The 20,254-nt window shown below is 38.0% G+C and overlaps 1 protein-coding gene across 6 annotated transcripts in view; it reads right to left on the minus strand.

The window, feature by feature from the left end:
- The window catches only part of PLEKHA5 (pleckstrin homology domain containing A5), a 245,304-nt gene that overhangs the window by 124,117 nt on the left and 100,933 nt on the right, over nt 1–20,254 (minus strand). The window lies entirely within an intron of this gene.

Consider the following 20,254-nt stretch of genomic DNA (forward strand, 5'->3'; position numbering starts at 1 on the left):
ATCTGGATAAAGTCATAGACTTGATGGGCACAATAACTGAAGGAAATAACAACAAAACATTCCCCTCACGTCTAGTGTGCTTCCCACCCAAGTAAAACAAATGTTTACCTAGTAACATCTCTGGGATTGTGTGAGCTGGTGCACTGGGCAAAAATTCAGACCAAAGCAAACTGGCAGCTATGTCCCCAAGCATGGTGTCGGGAGATGTGAACGCTGCTGGCAGGGAGGGCAGAGCCTCCCCGCCCCGATGGCATCACGCCTGACCCAACTGCACGTGTTGACAGTATCCGCCTCGCTCTCAGGCATGCCATCCCAGAATTAAAGAGTAGCTGAAAGAAAACCTGATGTGCTTCTATTTCAAAAAATATTTACGTACACTTCTGGGTCTGACTCAAACATGTATTTTCTCTGGCACTGATTTTTCACCTCCCTTCTTTATATATTATTAATTTATTGTCTTTTTTGTTACAGGCCATTTCACATTTTTCATGGGAAGAGGCGGGTTGTGAATAAATGAAAGTTTCTAGTGCTTGAACCAGCTCTTCACTTATTCACTATTTCATTCAACAACTATGGAGTGTGCTTATTAGCAAGAGGGGGTGTTGTGTGTAAGGGGTGCACACGCACAACTGCACTCCGTACTTCCTACAGCTGAGAACGAACAAATCATTAAATTAGGCACTGCTTACATTTTCCAGAGATACTTCTATCAAGATTTTTATAAAGTACAGAAATGTTTGGTGTACATAACAGATAAATTGTTATGCACCAATTCGGCACTAATTACGAAATGAACTCAGACATGCCTAAATCCAAATCAACTGTAACTCTGGAAAAATTTAAAAATGCATCTTTGTTTGAGGATGTTTGTACCCTATAATCTGAAAGAGGGTTGGACAGTTAACCATGTTAACTAGTCATGTTACCATGTTATATCTAGTCATCATGTTATATCTAGTCATCATGTCGTTAGGCTTTTTCTTGTCTGTGACACTTTCTCAGAGTTCCCTTGTTTTTCCTGACCTTAGAGAATAGAGTGTTTATGTACAGTCTTTTGTCTTTAGTCTTAGAGACGCCATTCACTTCCATAGTCGCTTTGGTCAAGCACCTTTCTGCCCCACTCTGTCCAATAAGATTGTGTCATGTATTTGTAACAGTTAGCTTCTTTTGTCACAGTCTGCATCCTATCCTGGGATCCCTTGACCTCCTAAATGATTTTTAGAATTTGCATATAGTCTGGATTCATTCTTTGTGTGTGAAGTTCAATGAGTTTTGTCAGATAACCACAATGAAAGCACCACACAGAATAGTTTTGCCACCCTAAAAATCCCCTGTGCTTCAAGTACTCAACTGGTCCCTCCTTTCCCTCAAACCCCTGATCATTTTACTGACTCCATAGTTTTGCCTTTTCCAGAATGTCTGTGCAAATCATACAGTTAGTAGAGTTTGTAGACTGGCTTCTTTCACTTAGCAATATGCATTTAACATTCATCTGTGTCTTTCTGTGGCTTGTCCACTTTTTCTTACTGCTGAATAATATTCCATTATATATGGATGTACCAGTTTGTTTATACATTCACCTATTAAAGGATTATCATCTTGGCTGCTTCCAGTTTCGGCAACTATGAATAAAGCTGCTATAAATATTCATGTGCAAGTTTTTGTGTGGACATAAATTTTCAACTCATTTGGGTATATACCAAGAAGCATGACTGCAGAATCATATGGTAAGACTATGTTTAGCTTTATAAGAGACTACCAAACTGTCTTCCAATTCTGCATCCCCACCAGCAATGAATTAGAGTTCCTATTGCTCAACAACATTGCCAGCAAATGGTATTGTCGGTTTTTTGTATTTTAGCCATTCTAATAGGTGTGTAGTGTTATCTCACTATTATTTAATTTGCAATTCCCCAATGACAAATGTGTTGAGCATCTTTTCATATACTTATTGGCCATCTGTATATTTTCTTTGGCAAGGTGTCTACTCAGATCATTTTTTGTTCATATTTTAATTGGATTATTTGTTTTCTTATTGTTGAATAAAGACATTTTTAATGAATTATTTTTCGTTCAGATTTACATAATTTACTAGAGAACAGATTATAAATCAATCTCATCATTTCATCTAGGTCAGCAAAAACAGAACCAATAACTAACTACTTGAGTCTTTGGTTTTATTTTTCTAAAAAGCAGCACATAAAATGAAATCAGTCCCAAATGTCACAATCTCTTATGGAGAAATAATTAAAGAAATTAAGGTACATTCACGAAAACAGTGCATTACAGAGCTTTGAACAAGTTCATTATAAATTCTGAGCACATTCTGGCTTTATTAAAGATTGAGAGTTGTATTGTTTAAAATACAGGCCACATAAATGGCATAGCCTGTCCACTATCGGAGCTTTGGCAAACATCTATGTTCCATTTCCATACCTCAGTAGAACTTAATGATGCAGATTCCAAGTCGGTTAACTGGTCATTTTTCTCAAGCGGTATTGGGCATTTTATCTGGAGATACGGCTAATTACAATTCAAAGGAAATTAACTTCTCCATTTTCTTTAGGAATTATAACTGTATTCAATGAGTCAATGTGATGGATGCATTCAACCACTGGTTTTTTTAAAACATCTATTTAAGATGTTTTTGACTTTCTCTTTGTGTGAATTTGTTTTTTGAGGAAAAAAAATCTTTGGCAACTATATGTACTAACTGTTACTCTATAGTGTTTGACACAACCAGAAAGAAAGGTGCTTCTATTGTTCCCATTTTTTAAATGACCCCCCCCACACTTCCAGATCCACCTAAACCAATTAGTTAAGATCTTATAGAGACAGCTTTCCCTGAATGATACCAGAAATTCAGGCCATTCATTAGGTTGAAGATCATCTTTCCTTCTGAAAAAAATCCATAGGGAAAAAAATTCAACTGAAGCCTAAAATTAAAAACAATTTAACTGTATTTTTAAAATATAGGGATATGTGAAATGTTACATTAGTATGCTTTTAAAATAAGAGTAGGTTACCTATAAGCACTCATCATATAGTAAGTTAGTCTTTCTATTTCAATTATGATTGCCAATTCATGGTAGGAAATTTAAAAAGCAAGAAACAGAGGTAATCCACAGCAGTACATATCCAAATGAATCACAAATCTTCTGCAGTTGTTTCTAAAAACAAAACAAAGCGTATACACACACACACACCAAACAACCAACCAAAAAAACCTCCCAAAACTTAAAAAAAATATATCTACAGCCCTAGGGGATTAAAAATAGAAGTATAATCAACAGATTTGTTATTAAGAGGTTTGACTGCATTTCAAGTTTGGAAATATAATTATATTTTTAAGTATTTTATACTATATCTCACTACATACATAGTAGTGTCTTTTATTTAAAATGAACAATATTGGGTTTTTTAAAAATATACAATGACATATAGAAGAAAATAGAACAAAATAGGCCAATGATCGCAATGCCTAGAATAATCTGTTGACACACAGAAATAAATAAATGAAATATATACACATGATTTGATGATTTAAAAGCTCATTTAGGCAGAGAGTGAGAAGTGAAACCCATCTAACCCTACCCTCCCAATCCAGGCAACATGTGTTACCTTCTGCTTCAGATATACCTATTATTGAAATCCCCTCCTCCCTTCCACTGGAGCAAAGTTAATCATACATACAACTTTTGACATATTTTTTACAGAGAAAATAATTTATTTTATGGGGAAACATTTCTGTTCTACAGCATTTTTGGATACTGCTGCTAAGATCATGAATTTTTAATACAGAAGAATATGTTGCTATCTCCTGTTCTTATTGGGTCTAATGAAAGTAAGGTTCCTTTCCCAAATGAGAACTAAACATATTTATTCCTCATTCTGTAGTGTCCTTGACAACTAGGTTAAAGAGTTGGTATTATTAAAAAAAAACAACAACTCTGGTGCCCCCAACTTTTTAATTTACAAAGAAGGTCAAGAGCTGGAGGTTAGGCAAAAATAATTCATTTCAATCATATGACAAATTCTTGATCAGCAGAAATGTTTATTGCTGTTTTAAACACCACACTTTGGGATGATTTTGTTTCACAGCAATAGGCAAATTAATGTAATCCATTCAATTTTTCCTAAAGGTTGCAAATATTACTAAGTTTTCTCAAATGTAAAAGCATTCTTCCCTTGCTTCCATCTTTCTCCTTCTGCCAAACTTCTCTAGACAGTCCCTACCAATCATGCTGCTTAAAACTGCTTTCTCAAAGGTCAATCAATACTCTCATAATTGCTACATCAATGGTCTCTGCTTCTTTCTCATCCCTTTGATGTCCATGCATCTTTTGACAATTGGAAATCTTTACATCCTTGGCTTCCACAATACTGAATTCCCCCAAGTTCTGACCCAGGCGCTCTGGATTAATTTTCTGACTTTCTTCATGTGCTGTATTTTTATTCAGATCCCTTAAACACAGGTATTTCTCCAAGACTCTGACTTCTGTCCCCATCTTTTCCCACAACAGGTATGGTAGTAACAAGAGCTGCAACCAGCACAATTAAAATTTATCAAGTACTAACATGCTAGACCTTATGCCAACCTCTTTACATACCCTACATATCATCCCATCCTTGCCTAGCCTCTTAACTCCTTGGTGCCTAAATATACTCTGCAATTCTGGCCTATCTACCACTTTAGTCAAGCTTTCTTACCTTTTCCGGTAGTAAACTGCATTCCGAGTACCTTATTCTCTTGTTTATCACCATCTCCCCAGTGTTTAGAACAGTGCTTGACACACAGTAATGTCTATGAAGCACATGGTAGTATATCTGCTGCATAAAAGATTGGAAAACCCACACATATCCCACCTCTTTTTGACATAGGGTGGACTGCCATAAAAAATAGACTATTGGCTTAGAGCTTACAACTATTATAATTATAATTAGGAATTCAACCTGCTTGTCCCATTTCTAAAGCACATACATGTATGTCATTCCATGTATATTATAAAGTACCAGCATATCAAAAGTTGTGCAAGACCTCTACATAGAAAACTGTAAAATACTGAGTGAAGTTTTAAAAGTTCTTAAGAAATGGAGGCATATCTCATGGTGTATCACGAAAAGTCAATACTGTGAAGATGTCAGTTCTCTCCAAATTGATCTGCAGATTCAGCGCAATTGCAATCAAAGTTCCAGCAAGATTTCTTGTGAAAATTAAAACCAATTCAATAATTTATATGGTAATGCAAAGGGCCAAAGTAGAATAACAATCTATAAAGAGATGACTGGCAATATTGTTTTGGTGAGGATGTGGGCCAATCATAACTTTCTCACAATGCTTTTGCAAGCCTAAATTGTACAACTACTCCAAACACTGTTTGACAGTATTTTCTAAAGTTAAATCCACATATATCCTGTGATCCAGCAATTCTCTTCTTGAGAATTAATTCCAAAAAAGGTATAAATGAGACCACCAAAAAGACACTCAAAAATGCTAATAGCAATATTATCTATAATAGTCACAAACTGGAAATAACCCAAATGTCACTCTGTAGGAGGGTGGATAAAATGAATAGTGGCATATTTATACAATGGAACACTAGACATCAATGAAAATGAAGAAACTCCTTCTACATGCAACATGGGTGAATCTTGAAGAATAATGAGTGAAACAAGCTAGATACTACACTACACTGTATTCTACTACATTATCCCTTATTTTCAGCAATATACTGTTAAGTGTTAGAAGTTAAAATGAAGGTACTTTTGGGGCAAAGAGAGTGGGTAGTTGGGTGGAGACATGAAGTGGTCTTTTAGGGTGCTAGTAATGGTCTATTTCTTGGTTTGAGTAGTGGTACACAAGCATGTTTACTTTATCAAGTTACACACACAAGACGTGTACTGTAGTATATGTTATACTTTAAACTTGACATACTACGGCTGAAGGAAGCAATATTCATGGAAGACCACACAAAACTGCAGTCCTTGGTCACTTTTTAAACCAGCAATCACCATATTAAAGATGAAGGGGTTCTTTCTGAAAGAAACCAAGCCTACTTTTCATTATCACAAGCCTTTTACTACTATATTTATTGATCAGAATAAGTTTGAAAATCATAATTACAACACAGAGTTGAATCATATGGCACTGCCATGTTTATAAGTCAAAAAGTCAAATACTGACAACTGTGTTTACTTAATGTAGACAATATTGTTGTAAGACAGTTTCACCGCTATGACTTAAAGACACGATCAAAATAATCCCATCGGTAGTTACATATAATAATATTTGGAAATGAAGTCCAGAGGACACTTTCTGGAGAGGAGAGAAAAGGGAAGAGGGATTAGAAACACTTATAAAAACCCAAGGCTATGGCTGGCACAGTAAAAGGTAACGGTAGCAGGCAGACAATCGGCGGGAGAGACAAGATTCATATCTGCAGGCAAATATGACTTGGCCTCCCGTCTCCCCTCCCTGTTCTAGCAGTGGTCCCTGGACCACAGCCTTTCGGACGGTGAATCCCTTAAGCAGCCTAGGCTCTGCCATTTTTGCTTAGACCCTCTAAGGATCACCTACATTAAGATATGGCCAATGTCATTCCCTTAGCTTTTTTCAAAGGCAGCTGTAATGAAAAGCTGTAGGAAGTCTGCCCGTTTTGCTGCAAAATTTTTGTAGAGTGTCTATTACACCATTAAGTGTTCCCAAATAAAAACTCACATGAGAAATTCTATTCAAGGAAAAAAATGTCTTGTGGATGAACCAATATGCATCTTCTTTCTAACAGCATGGTAACTTATATTTCCATTTTACATTGGGAAGAACAGCTAAAAGTGGAGTTCAATTATAGTAACTATTGACTTCTACTTTTTGCAAGTTTGCACTTAGTGATGGTCTTTAGTTTTGAACTTATCTATTTTTATTTTACTAATCATATTGTCTTACCTTTTGTTTTAAGTTTCCTAGAAAAAAACCCAATATAAATAAATCTAATTCATATCAAACTCATTATTATGCATTTTTTTCTAATATACCTTATCTATAAGTTGGGGACTAATTGTTAAATTATCCCTTTACCTTTGGAGATACAAACTCAGTCAGAAAACCAAAACCCAGCACTTATTTGAGCTATAACATGGCTCTCTAGTAGCAATTGCTTAGAACAGATTTCTCTACATTTGCTAAATAATTTGTGATTTTACAAACTGCTAAATAGATTTTTTAAAGGAATCTCAGGGAATAGGATTGGGTCTTGTATATGGCTTACTAGGACATTTTTCAGGATATGAATTTATGGTTTTAAATACAAAAATGCTTTTGGAAATTTCAAATGTAACTTGAAGTAGGGTAGGGTGGATCCAAACTACTTATACGCAACCCACACATGCACATACATGGCTAAAATCTCAGCTGTTAACATGTCAGAGTCCATATTACCTTGGCCGTCTGTCTCTGCATGCTAGACAGCACATAACAATGTCTAGATTCTGTTATAGCTTCTATACTATTTATAACTCATAACATATTTTTATATTTCACATTTGAAAAAAAAAACTTTTGGCTAACCTACAGAAACAAACTGACAGGGATTTCAAGAAATCCCTGCAAAAGAAGGGAAGGACTAGTTTTTAGGAAGCAAATAAATTCTGGAGAAAAAGAAGGGAAGGGGAGAGGGGAGGGGAGGGGAGGGGAGGGGATGAAAAGAAAAGAAAAGAAAAAAAAATGCTTGCTTTCAAATAAAAGGCAGCATCTATCTACCCGTGCAGATTGATGTGATTAACAATTCCTGGTTTCCAGCTTCAGATTTAACACCACTTGGCAGGCAACTTTTTTTTTTTTTTTTTCGCGGTACGCTGGCCTCTCACTGCCGTGGCCTCTCGCGTTGCGGAGCACAGGCTCCGTACGCGCAGGCTCCGCGGCATGTGGGATCTGCCCGGACCGGAGCACGATCCCGTGTTCCCTGCACCGACAGGTGGACTCTCAACCACTGCGCCACCAGGGAAGCCTGGCAGGCAACTTTTAAACCTGCTTTTACTTCAGCAGCCACTCTAAAACTTTTTGTCACTCTCCTTAAGCTACCTACCTAATCCTTCCTGTGCCCCCTAGTAAACATTGGTTGCCCTACAGCTTAAATCTTAACTGTAAGTTACGTCCATTCTTATTTCTTCCTTCATGTCTTCAGAAGATGAGATGCCTGCCCCCCATTTTATATTCTTGACCTGTTTTCTTCCCAAGTTCCCTGGGACCTCGTTCTAACAATGTTTCTTCTCTTTCCTGCATCTTCAATCTCCTCTCTCCTGGCTCCTACTTTACCAGCTAAAAATCACACTTTAGCCATTCCCATTCTTTAACGCATCTTGTCAATGAATTTCTCTTTTCTTTCTCAGCCCAAAGACTAGTTCACACTGGTTGCGTGCACTCCCCCTGCCCCCCTTCACTCCTCCACTGTCACCCCACTTCCATCCTCTCCCTCAGTGAAGGTCGCTGATGTCTTCCTAACGGACAAAGTCAAAGGCCGCTTCTTGGCCATCACCTCAGAGGACTGATGTGCAGCACTTGATATGGTTAATGGTCCTGGTTTTCCTAACCTCACTCCTCTGCTTCTCTCCTGCTGATGATCTCCTCCAGGTCTCCTCTGCCCCCCCACAGACATGCGGTTTCCTTTCAGGTTCTATCTTCAATCCCCCTTCATTTACACTCTCCATCCTTAAGTGATGTAATTCAGTCTTTATTTAACGACTCCAGTAATCACACAATAACAATATTGGTGTTTTCATTAAACCTATACATTCTGATCTACATCTCTTGGCTGGTATTATCCCCCCGCTCTGTGGGGCCCTATAACTAATTTGTGCTCTCTCGGCAAAAGGAATATCCTACCCATGTTTCAAACTCAAAATGTCCAAACCTCTTTATTCCCAGCTAAACCTGTTTCTCTCCTAAATTTCTCATCTCAAATATAATCCAAATGCCGGATTTCCCCACCCCTTTGTTCTCCCCTTTCCCAGCTCATCGAACCCTAAGATTCTGCCACCTTAACATCCACTGCACCAATCCTCTCTCCCTTTCTCCTGCCAGAGTTTGAAATCCTGGTCTCACTTTCAAACATTAAGGAATCCAGGCCCAGCCTCCTCCTCCTCCAAAGTATCCTCCACACCGTGGCAGGTTTATCTTTCTAATACACAAATTTGTCCTGCTCTGCTCTCCTACTTAAACCCTTACAAATGGCCCACCAGTGCTACAGGGACCTGCCCTCCTCACCTCCTGAGCTCCCTGACCCCAAGTTCCTCGCCCCCAATACCCTAGCAGCCCTGGAATAACTGCTCCTTGAAGAGATCTACAAGCCTTTTAGTCTTGCTGGTCACTCTGTTTTGACTGCAACCCATCCCCTGCTCTTCTGCCTAGCAAATTCTGAATCATCATTCAACACCCAGCACAGACATCATGTCCTCTGGGGAGCCACCCACACTCTCAGGTCCCTGGCAGCAGGGATCACCTCCTCCGCTGTGCCATCTCCCTCTCTGCACACTTCTCTCCCTGTCCTAAGTACTCACCCCAGAAGGATCCCTCGCCCCTCTTTGGAGATTCAGGTCACCTGGTCTGGAATGTGTAAATGTTTATTTAATTATTTGACAGAAATTATCTTTTTAGACCCTGTTCCCCTCTACTGGTCAGATTCAGAGCTGTCTGAGGCTCGCCAGAATCTAGCACGGGGGTTGGAACAATATAAAAAACACAAGAGTTCTTCAGGTTGGAGATGAAGAATTCTGAAGTTACTTAAATCTGGGTTTACATCCTGGCTCCGCTACTTACCAGGCTCTGTGAACTTCAAAGAACCGCTCTCAACATGCTTTCCTGTTTCTGAAATGGGGATAATAATACCTTTCCCACAGACAGTTGTGAGGATTATATGAGATAACAGGCACTCAACAACTGCTAACATGAAGTACATGAAATATTTGGGGAATTTATGAGCTTCATAAATTGTTATGTTATGTTATGTTATGATCACATAACATTTCGAAAGTTATAAATACTTAAGACGAAAACTAAACATGTGAGCACAGATTAACTTTTCAAAACCTACTTATCAACACATTTACACAGAAGTAATAGTTTAACAGATGCTTTATATTTTTATTAAAACTAAAGGAATTCTTTCTCTTTTGATTTCGGTTGATGCTACTCCATATTTAAAATTTTTCTAATCCTTGTAATGGAAAGAAGCATAAAATCACAAATTTCATCTACTTTTTCAAACTCAGCATGACTGAGATTCAATTACTTCCTCTATCTTACTACTCAGTAACTCTGGTGCTTCAAAATGAAATTAAAAAGAAGGGACTGGGCTTCCCTGGTGGCGCACTGGTTGAGAGTCCGCCTGCCGATGCAGGGGACATGGGTTCGTGCCCCGGTCCGGGAAGATCCCACATGCCGTGGGAGCGGCTGGGCCTGTGAGCCATGAGCCGCTGAGCCTGCGCGTCCGGAGCCTGTGCTCCGCAACGGGAGAGGCCACAACAGTGAGAGGCCCGCATACCACAAAAAAAAAAAAAAAAGAAGGGACTGAAAGACAGACTGAGCTAACAGGCATTAGCTAATAAGGGGAAAAACCACATAAATTAGATATGGAAAAGTCATTTGAAGTTAAGACAGCCATTATTCAATACCGTCAGGTTAAAACTGAACATACAAAAATCAAGAGCCACCAGCAAAATATCAATATTAAAACAGGATCATGAATGATTTTCTTTTTTACTTGTTCATTTTTAAAAACATTTTCTACAATAAGCATGTATCACTTTTTACAATAAAATTATTTTAAAAATCTTTTGGAAAATGCTCAAAATAAACTGTTAGTGAAAAGGTAGAATTATAACATTGTATATTCCAGATGGTACCCATTACGAAAGAAAATGTGTATACACTGGGGGCGGGGGGGGGGGGTTACACATATGGGGACAAAAACCAGAAGGCAATATGTAAATAATGTTCTTGGTTTCTCTGTTGGTGAAATTACCAGTAGTTTTTATGGCCTTTACAGTTTTCTGTATTTTCTAATTTATTTACAATGATCTAGCATTACTTTAAAAAATAACAGCTTTTTGGATTCATATACCATAGAATTCAATCATTTAAATTGTACAATTGGTTTTTTTAAAAAATTTATTTATCTATTTATTTTTGGCTGTGTTGGGTCTTCGTTTCTGTGCAAGGGCTTTCTCCAGTTGCGGCGAGCGGGGGCCACTCTACATCGTGGTGCACGGGCCTCTCACTGTCGTGGCCTCTCCCGCTGCGGAGCACAGGCTCCAGACGCGCAGGCTCAGTAGTTGTGGCTCACGGGCTTAGCTGCTCCGCAGCATGTGGGATCTTCCCAGACCAGGGCTCGAACCCGCGTCCCCTGCATTGGCAGGCAGATTCCCAACCACTGTGCCACCAGGGAAGCCCTAAATTGTACAACTGTTTTTAGATAGCCATAAAATTAGGCAACTATCACCATAATCAATTTTAGAACATTTTCATCACCCCAAAAGAAAACCTGTACCCCTGAGTAGTCACTCATTACCTTCTCTCCCCAGCTCCTGGAAACCTCCAATCTATTTTCTGTCTCCACAGATTTGCCTATGCTGGATATTTCATATAAATGGAATCATATAATATGTGGTCCTTTGTGAATGACTTCTTTTATTTGGCATAATGTTTTCAAGGCTCACTCACGTTATAGCATGTATTAGTACTTCGTATCTTTTTGTCACCAAGCAGTATTCCATTGTATGGAGAGAGTGAATTTTATTTATTCATTTACGAGCTGTCATAAGTTGTTTCCATTTTGAGGCTATTCTGAATAACGCTAGGAGGAATGTTCACGTACATGTTTTGTATACACATATGTATTCAGCTCTCTTGGATATACAACAAGGAGTGGAACTACCCGGTCATCTGGTAACTCCATGTTTAGCTTTTTGACGAACTATCAAACTGCTTTTCAAAGCAGCTGCATCATTTTATATTCCCACCAACAATGGAGGAGAGCTGTAATTTTTCCACACCATTGCTAACACGTGTTATTGCCCATCTTTTTGATTAGAGCTATCCTAGTGGGTCTGAAGTGATAGCTCATTATGGATTTGATTTGCATTTCTGTGATGGCTAATGATGTCTAGCATCTTTGCAGGTACTTACTCTTCTTTGGCGAAATGTTCATTCAGATCTTTTGCCCATTTTTTAAATTGGGGTATTTATCTTTTTATGATTGAGCTGTGGGAATTTAAAAAAATTTATTCTAGATACAAGTCTCTTATCAGATATATGATTTGCAAAATGTTTTGTGTTAACGTACAAAGAGGAAAAAGAACTCCATCTCTTCCAATAATTCAATCAGCAAACACTGTGGTCATGGGGTAAAACATGGTAATGACAATTATAAAACACCTTAATACATTAGCAGCATTTTATAATTTTCAACCTAATCCTCACATGGATGGTAATAACAGGCCTATTTCTGAAGTTGAGAATCAAAGGCCAGCAGAGGTAAAGTGACTTATTCAAAGTCTCTCTCCTGACTTCATTATTTTTCTATCATTATTTTTCTATGTGTCATCTTTCTTATTTGTTTTAAATTAAAGTTCTCTCCCTGTCTTGCTTTCAAATGTGTGAGCAAGCTGTCTCAATCCTTTTTTAGAGCAAGGCAGGTATGTTTACACAGGAATTCCTCAAAGTCTCAGAGCTAAGTAGGATTAATAATACCCAAGTCTTTGGGTACCTCGTTCAGGCTGTGAGAGTATACCTACACACGGATAGTGTGACAGATCTCACAGAAGGAACTGTGCAGCCTGGCAGAGATTTGTGAAGGCTGACATGACACAGGTGGAAGGTGAGTGTCCCAATGAACCCAGTTTGGTGGTGTTCTATTAGTTTCTTAGGACTATTACCACAACATTGGCAGCTTAAAACAATAGAAATTTATTCTCTCACAGTTCTGGAGACCAGAAATCAGGCTGAAATTAGGTTCACTGCATCAAAATCAAGGTGTTGGCAGGGCCACGATTCCTCAGGGAGGCTCTAGAGGAGAATCAGTTCCTTGCTTCTTCCAGGTGCTGGTGGCTGCTGGCATTCCTTGGCTTGCGGCCCCAACATTCCATCTTTGGGGTCACACTGACTTCTCCTCTTATGCCTGAAACCTCCCCTTGCCCACCTCCCCTTATAAGGACACTCGTGATTGTATTTAGTCCCACCTCCCATGATCCAGGATAATGTCCCCATCTCAAGGTACAAAATCTTTGCCATATAAGGTGACCTTCCAGGTTCCAGGGACTAGAACATGATCAGTACACATCCAGGGACCATTACTTAGCCAGGGGAGGGGGGTCTTACAAGACCCAAGAACAAAGTCCCAAAGTTGTGAAGGCGCAACTTCCACTACCTTCCTTTCTTTATACTCACAGTCCAGCTGTTTTACAAAAACTGCTCCTACAGCTATGGTCTTTCTAGTCCAGCCCTAACACGATCCCCCAATACTGCTGAAAGTCACCATCTTAGTTACCTGACCAAGTAGCTTCAGTTACTCTTGAGAACAATTTTATACAGAGGAAAACACTATCGAAGATTCAAATCTGTTGTACAAAGAACAGGAGGAAAAAAGAGAAACTGAACAATATATTGTTGTCTCTTAAAATTATTTACAAATATATGATAGAAATCTAACATTAAATAAGGAATTATACATTTAATATTAAATCACGTCTCAGCTATGCCAAAATAATTGAAATGTGCAATGCAGTCGTAAATGGTACACATGCAGTACACGGTTTAAAATGCACTGGCAATTTCTTTCCTCTTATACTAGATAGTGAGTATATGGGTATTTTTACCCCTATCCTTTGTAGGCCTATAATACCTTTACAGTATTTTTAAGGTAATTTTTAAGTATTAAAAAAGAAAAAGGTACAACGTAATCTTCCTCCATAAGTCCTAAAAAGCATCCAATGTGCTAAGCTTCAGGTTGATGTCTAGAATTACATCACTAACTGTCTCAAATGCCACTGCTAAAATCTACAAACCGGTCAACTCCTTGGTTATGGAAAAAAACTCTTGCTTCATTATTAACTCTTTAGGGAAGTAGAGGAAAAAAGGTAGTGAAAATGAGAACGTCTCTGACCGACCAGGAAACAGACATGCTGATTAAGTTTCCCGATCTTCACATCCTTTGCCCTACAATTTCTATTTTTTGACACAGAAAGATTTTTGCACTATTTACTAAGATTAAATTATCCATCTCCCAGATGGATTTTGTTGGCTAGACGTTAACTGCCACAGTTCTCCCTTTCTTGCCATAAGCAACTTGGCCTCAAAGGAAAGATATGCTTTTCTGAAACACTTAAAAAGTTGTTTTTAGTCGAGAAAAATCATACTTTCTCATTGACTTAAACTGCAATTTCAGAGATTTATTCTTAAGGAAAAAGTATAGCTCCAAGAAAAATTTATTCTTATATCCAAAGCATACTTTCCTTTCTGACAGACAGGAAAAAAATTTCTATCATAGTTCATCAGAACCATTCAAAAAAACCTCAGAGATGTGTGCTAGACAGCAGACAAGCTATCTACCAGACATGAAGAAGGCTGGAGAAGATCCCTATCCTTAATTCTGAACCTCTTCCATTGGAAATCATCCATGCTAAATGATGGCTTTGGGCAGGGGAAATTCCATCTGTATTAAATAAGTCACAGATCCTCTGTTCTCGACTTGTGATTTTTCTATCTTTGCGAAGTAGATTTTAAACTTATACGTGAAAAATGTCAGAAATAAAAATCTCAGAATATTTGCAGGATTTTAGTAAGACACGTATTTTTCATTAAAGGTTCTCTAAACTGCATATTCAATGTCTAGTCCTTTACAGTGGAGTAAATATGGCTACTAAACCACCAAAATACCAATTCTATGCTAGGCTTAATAAGAAACTTGGTCTATCCACTCTCAGAAACCAACCAAGACCGAAATTCAATCTGCAGAGCGTCCTGGGGTAAAGCAACCAAGCCCATCTCAGGCTCCCAAGTAGCTCAGGGTAGGAGTCCTTGCCCCCAGATCCAGTACCATTTGGACCCGCCCTTCTCAGAATACAATAGTATTTGAGAACTCGTACACTTATTAGGTTAAAGCAAGAAAAAACACAGTTTAGATTAATTTCAAATTTAACAGAGGTGCCAGAATAAGAGCCCCAACTGCTAACCAAATCAAACTATCAATTTTTCAAAGCAAAATTAAAACAAAGAGCCCCTCAAGTGAGTGGGTGGGCCAGCGGACCAGCCAACAGGTATTTCACCTCCACGTGAGTCTGATGTGTTTCACTGAAGAGGCAGAAGGCTTGAGACTCAAGTAAACTGAAGGCCATTCTGTAACTTCCCTGGCAGCATTCAGGATAATGGGGAAGAACTAGCACCTCGTCATGAGGGAAGAGAAAATGTTTAAAATTCAGTTCGGGGCCAATGGGCTAAAGAGCTGCTGAGAAGTCATTCTGAGGTTATTACAGTACATTGTAGTTCAAACCGTTTTAAGGCTTAAAACCCCTAAGAAAAATGTGTGGCAGATTTGGCTAGGAGAGCATGCCCATAGCTGGTCAATCAAACGTAACAAAGACATTCTAGAAACTGTAGAGCCTGAGACGGTTTGTTTGCATTCGAACATTAAGCTTAACATGGGTGGGAGGAAGATATTTTTTTTGGAAATGATGTAAGGCTATTGTTTTTGTTTTTGTTTTTCACCGGGCCATGCAGCATGCGGGATCTTAGTTCCCCCACCAGGGATCCAACCCATGCCCCCTGCATTGGGAGCATGAAGTCCCAACCACTGGACCACCAGGGAATTCCTGTAAGGCTATTGTTATTGTTGCTGTTATTATTTTTAACGTTTATTCTGACCTGTAGTTCTTACTTTTTATTGTTCAAACTGATGACACCTGCGGAAATACAGGTTACACAAAACTGAAAATGTTTAGAGTAAGTTAGGCAAGACCGACCCCGTGCATGTGGCTAACTGAAAGTCCCTTTCTTCTCTGCTAGGTGCGAGCAAAGATCTGGATGAGTGCATCCTGGGAACTCCCTGGCGGTCCAGTGGTTAGGACTCTGCGCTTCCACTGCAGGGGGCCTGGGTTTGATCCCTGGTCGGGGAACTACGATCCCCGCAATCCGCACGATGGCCAGAAAAAAAAGGCTTATGCATGAGCGAATCCAAGATTAACAGAGAGAAAGAGCAAAACGAACCTAAGACACAAATACTGAAATGTGATTCCTGGACTAAATGTCTGCACTATAAATGCAAGCAAGTACTTGGTAAAAGGTTGCTAAGAAGGATCTAGATGAGAAAAAAGAACCAGGAAGCCACTAAGTCAGGAAGTGCAACCAAGAGAGGCTGACAACCTGAAATGGAGCAGGTAATCTGGGCACCATCAACAAAACATCAAGGAAACAACAGACTGAGGGGGAACTCACATGAATTTGCTGAGGGTTTAGTGACCATCTATTAAGAGCCTATTTAAAGAGTTATGTCACGTTAGGTTAAGTAAGGGGATTACATATACGTATATTTTGACACACATATCTTAAATCATCCATGCCCCTGAGCTCTCATTAAAAGTTTAATATCGAGTTAGTTAACTGACCTTGAATTAGCCAAAAAGCCAGTGTTAGAGGAAATGTACTAGAGAGAAGCTAGTGTACAATGGCTATGGCCCCAAAGACAAAACATTTGAGGTATTCTTCCAGTGCCAACCCACACACCCATTCAGTCTCTGATAGCTGAACAACTTTGCTCTCTATAAGGACTATGTTGGGCCAGATTTAACCAAATTTTCAATGGATGGGCCACAGAGGTCCAGGCTTCTTGGCTACAAGTAATTGTAAAATTCTATCAAGGTCAACAAAGAATTGTTTACAGTTAAAAAAAAAAAGTCCCGGGCTTCCCTGGTGGCACAGTGGTTGAGAGTCCACCTGCTGATGCAGGCGACACGGGTTCGTGCCCCGGTTCGGAAAGATCCCACATGCCGCGGAGCGGCTGGGCCGGTGAGCCATGGTTGCTGAGCCTGCGCGTCCGGAGCCTGTGCTCCGCAACAGGAGAGGCCACAACAGTGAGAGGCCCGCGTACCGGGAAAAAAAAAAAAAAAAAAAAAAATGTCCCTATCTATTCTTATTATTGGCTCATATGGTGATTACATAACAGAGTCTGATAATTTTAATGTGTTTCTTAAACAATAGTAGTGTGAAAAGGTCTTTGTTTTTAAAAAAACAAGTTTCACAAAAGAACCAAAAAGAACCGAAAATATAAGCTCTTAAATAGGTTATTCATTGATATGGATTGAAAAATATGAGATGGAAAATGTTTTAATTCAATAAACATTTAGTAAGTGCCAATTGTGTACCAGGTACAGTTGGGTTTCCACTAATTTAAGAGTTCACACTTCAATAAGTGTGATTTTATTTATCTAACATTGTTTATATACTAATAGAAACAAATCTGAGGTATTTTTTTAGCTAAAATATTTATCACTTTGTCTACCAGGTCAAACACAGCTGGAACATAACAGGTATCTAGCAGTTATTCTATTTATAGAAGTTGGCTAAGCAACTGAGACCCTTTTAACATTTTATCATGTATGCATTCAGGTTTAAAAAATATATTATTATAAAGAGATTCCAAGTACATTATTATTTACAAATCAGTATACTTCTATGAATCTGATATTTCAGACAGCTGATAAGTAATATTTTGAAAAAACTTTAATACAGAAAATATACAATTGTTTGGAGAGGAAATTAAGGAGACAGACATTTATTCGACACCTACTTTTTGACTAACATCATCCTTGGGTTATTTTTATAAAATTCAATTCCTATAAATCTAAAAGAAAAGTACTGACATTTCTGTTTACTATTGAAAACACAGAAAATAGAGAAATGCAGATACTTGCCTACAGTTACAAGTGGCAAAAGCTAGATTAGAACCCAGGCCCAACAGATTATAAGTATGTTATTTCCCATTACAAATCATATTTTAAAAATTAATTTGTTTCTCCATGGGATTAATCTAGGCATAATTTTAAGAGTATGAATTAGAACTTGTGAGAATTATCAAAATCTTTACTTGGTCATATTGTGCCCCAAATCCTCCACAGGGTATTCACTGCCTACACTTCTAGCATTTGGGGCTTTTAAGAATGTAATTTTAGCTTATATCACCATTTCTATCACCAAATTTAATCATACCCTCTAAAACCCATTTACACTGTAATTCTAAGATGGTTCTTCTAAATACAGAATGAGAAAAGAACTGAGGTAATTTTCTGGAAGATATATGCAAACCCATAATTCTTCCTTCACTTTTCCATATATTTCAATATAAGAAATACATATTCAGAATTACTAAAACGTTTGCTAAATGTTTAATACCACGTATTGGTTTTTCTTTTCAAAAGTAAACCATATTCCAGAGGAAAAAGTTCTGAACAAGATGTTAAAGGCCAAGAAGTTGTGCTATAAACAAGCCCTCCTGGCCCATTATTACCCAGACTTACTTGACCACTGCCCCCATTTTCAAGTAACACCACTCAGGATCTCTAAGCACTACTGAACTCCATAAAAGCTATGGAAATAAATGCTCCTTAATTGGTAGATGCTAAGTTTAATAAGTGAGTACCTGAACTTAATGATTTGGAAATGAACAAAATATACAGGTATACACTTAATCTTTAGAAACCTGGCAAAGAAATCCTTGTCATCAGTAATTTTTCTTTTCATAGTCCCGTCTTTTCATTTTCCCAGTATTCCTTAATATTTTTCTTTAATAAATCTTCTGATTATCCATTTCTCTTCTACTGAAGATCTATGATTAGAGGTAAATGGGACTAAATACGTAAGAGAAAACAGTGTAAAGTATCATTTTGCCATGCAAATTTCATGATTATTTCATGAGTAAATATGAGGGAAAAAGTTAAAATCTGTAATCTTCTACTTATATAATAGACATGGAATGTGTATTTCTGAAGACCACAGAGAACTTACACATTTGAAATATTTTTGATTAAAAAAGAAAACAGCTGATAGGCCTCCGTAAAAGCAATACTTGCTTCTTTCCCCACAGTAGCTATCTGTGAATGACTTACAGCCCTCATGAATCTTTGCAACAGTCCAAGAAATCATCTTATTACCTTAGAAACCTTAAATGAACCTCCTATTACCATGGTAAAATATTATATTAAAAATAAGTGTAAATAAACAGGGTGTAGCTGCCACCCAAGGGCATACAAGTGAATCAGTATTTAGAAGTGGGGATAGAGTTTTTGAGTATTGTCATGCAGTGCTCATCTCTGACTGCTAACCCTCCCTTTTCCACGAATATACAAGCTTAAGTATACACCCACCTCCTTCACATGTGCCAATCCTGGAAAATGGCATAGTGGGGGCAGCTCTCAAAATAAAGATATTTTAGGAAAGCATCACATAATTGCCTGGCGTTTGAAGGCACCGGGCTTTTAGTATTCTTTTCCTATTCCTCCCACCCCCTCATCGTTTTTCTAGAGCTCTTTAATGCACCTTCTATACCTCAAATTCCCTACCTGACATTTCCGTTTACTCACAAACATGATTTTCCCCCAAGGAAATAAATATGGTAATTTTATGCTTTTTCTTCAAATCTTCAAAAAATACAACGATTTATCTCGAGCAGAGTATGCAATTTTAATTTCTAGGAGAATACCCTGAAGATTTGCTTGCCAAGTTTATCTATTATAAATATATAATAAAAATCATGTTCATTATGAAATAATAATTTACAGATTTTAAATGTTGCTTGATATTATGAGACGATAACATGACAAAAAATTGCAGAAAAAGATTTCCCCCCTTTAACTTCATGGTAAAACACGAACACGTTGGATAACAGAAAATAATCACAAAGCACTTAAGTAAGATTATCTGCCTAGCAATCACCATATATGAGCTCAAGGGAAGTGAGAAGAGTTCCAAATGGCAAAACTATTATTGTACTCCCAACACTTCTGTAGCTAATTCAACAGCTAAAAACAGAACAAATTCCAAATATGAATCCTGAATAACTGTAACGTATTTCACAAAGTGTTGTCAATCTCATTTTATTTTAGAGTATTTTAAATGACCAATTATATTATAAAGCCAATTTATTTTTGAACCACCTATGTAACATACATGGACATATTATCACAATGGAGCCTCTCAATCTCTTTAAAAAAGAGT

Source organism: Phocoena sinus, chromosome 10 (genome assembly GCF_008692025.1).
Source record: "Phocoena sinus isolate mPhoSin1 chromosome 10, mPhoSin1.pri, whole genome shotgun sequence".
NCBI lineage: Eukaryota > Metazoa > Chordata > Mammalia > Artiodactyla > Phocoenidae > Phocoena > Phocoena sinus.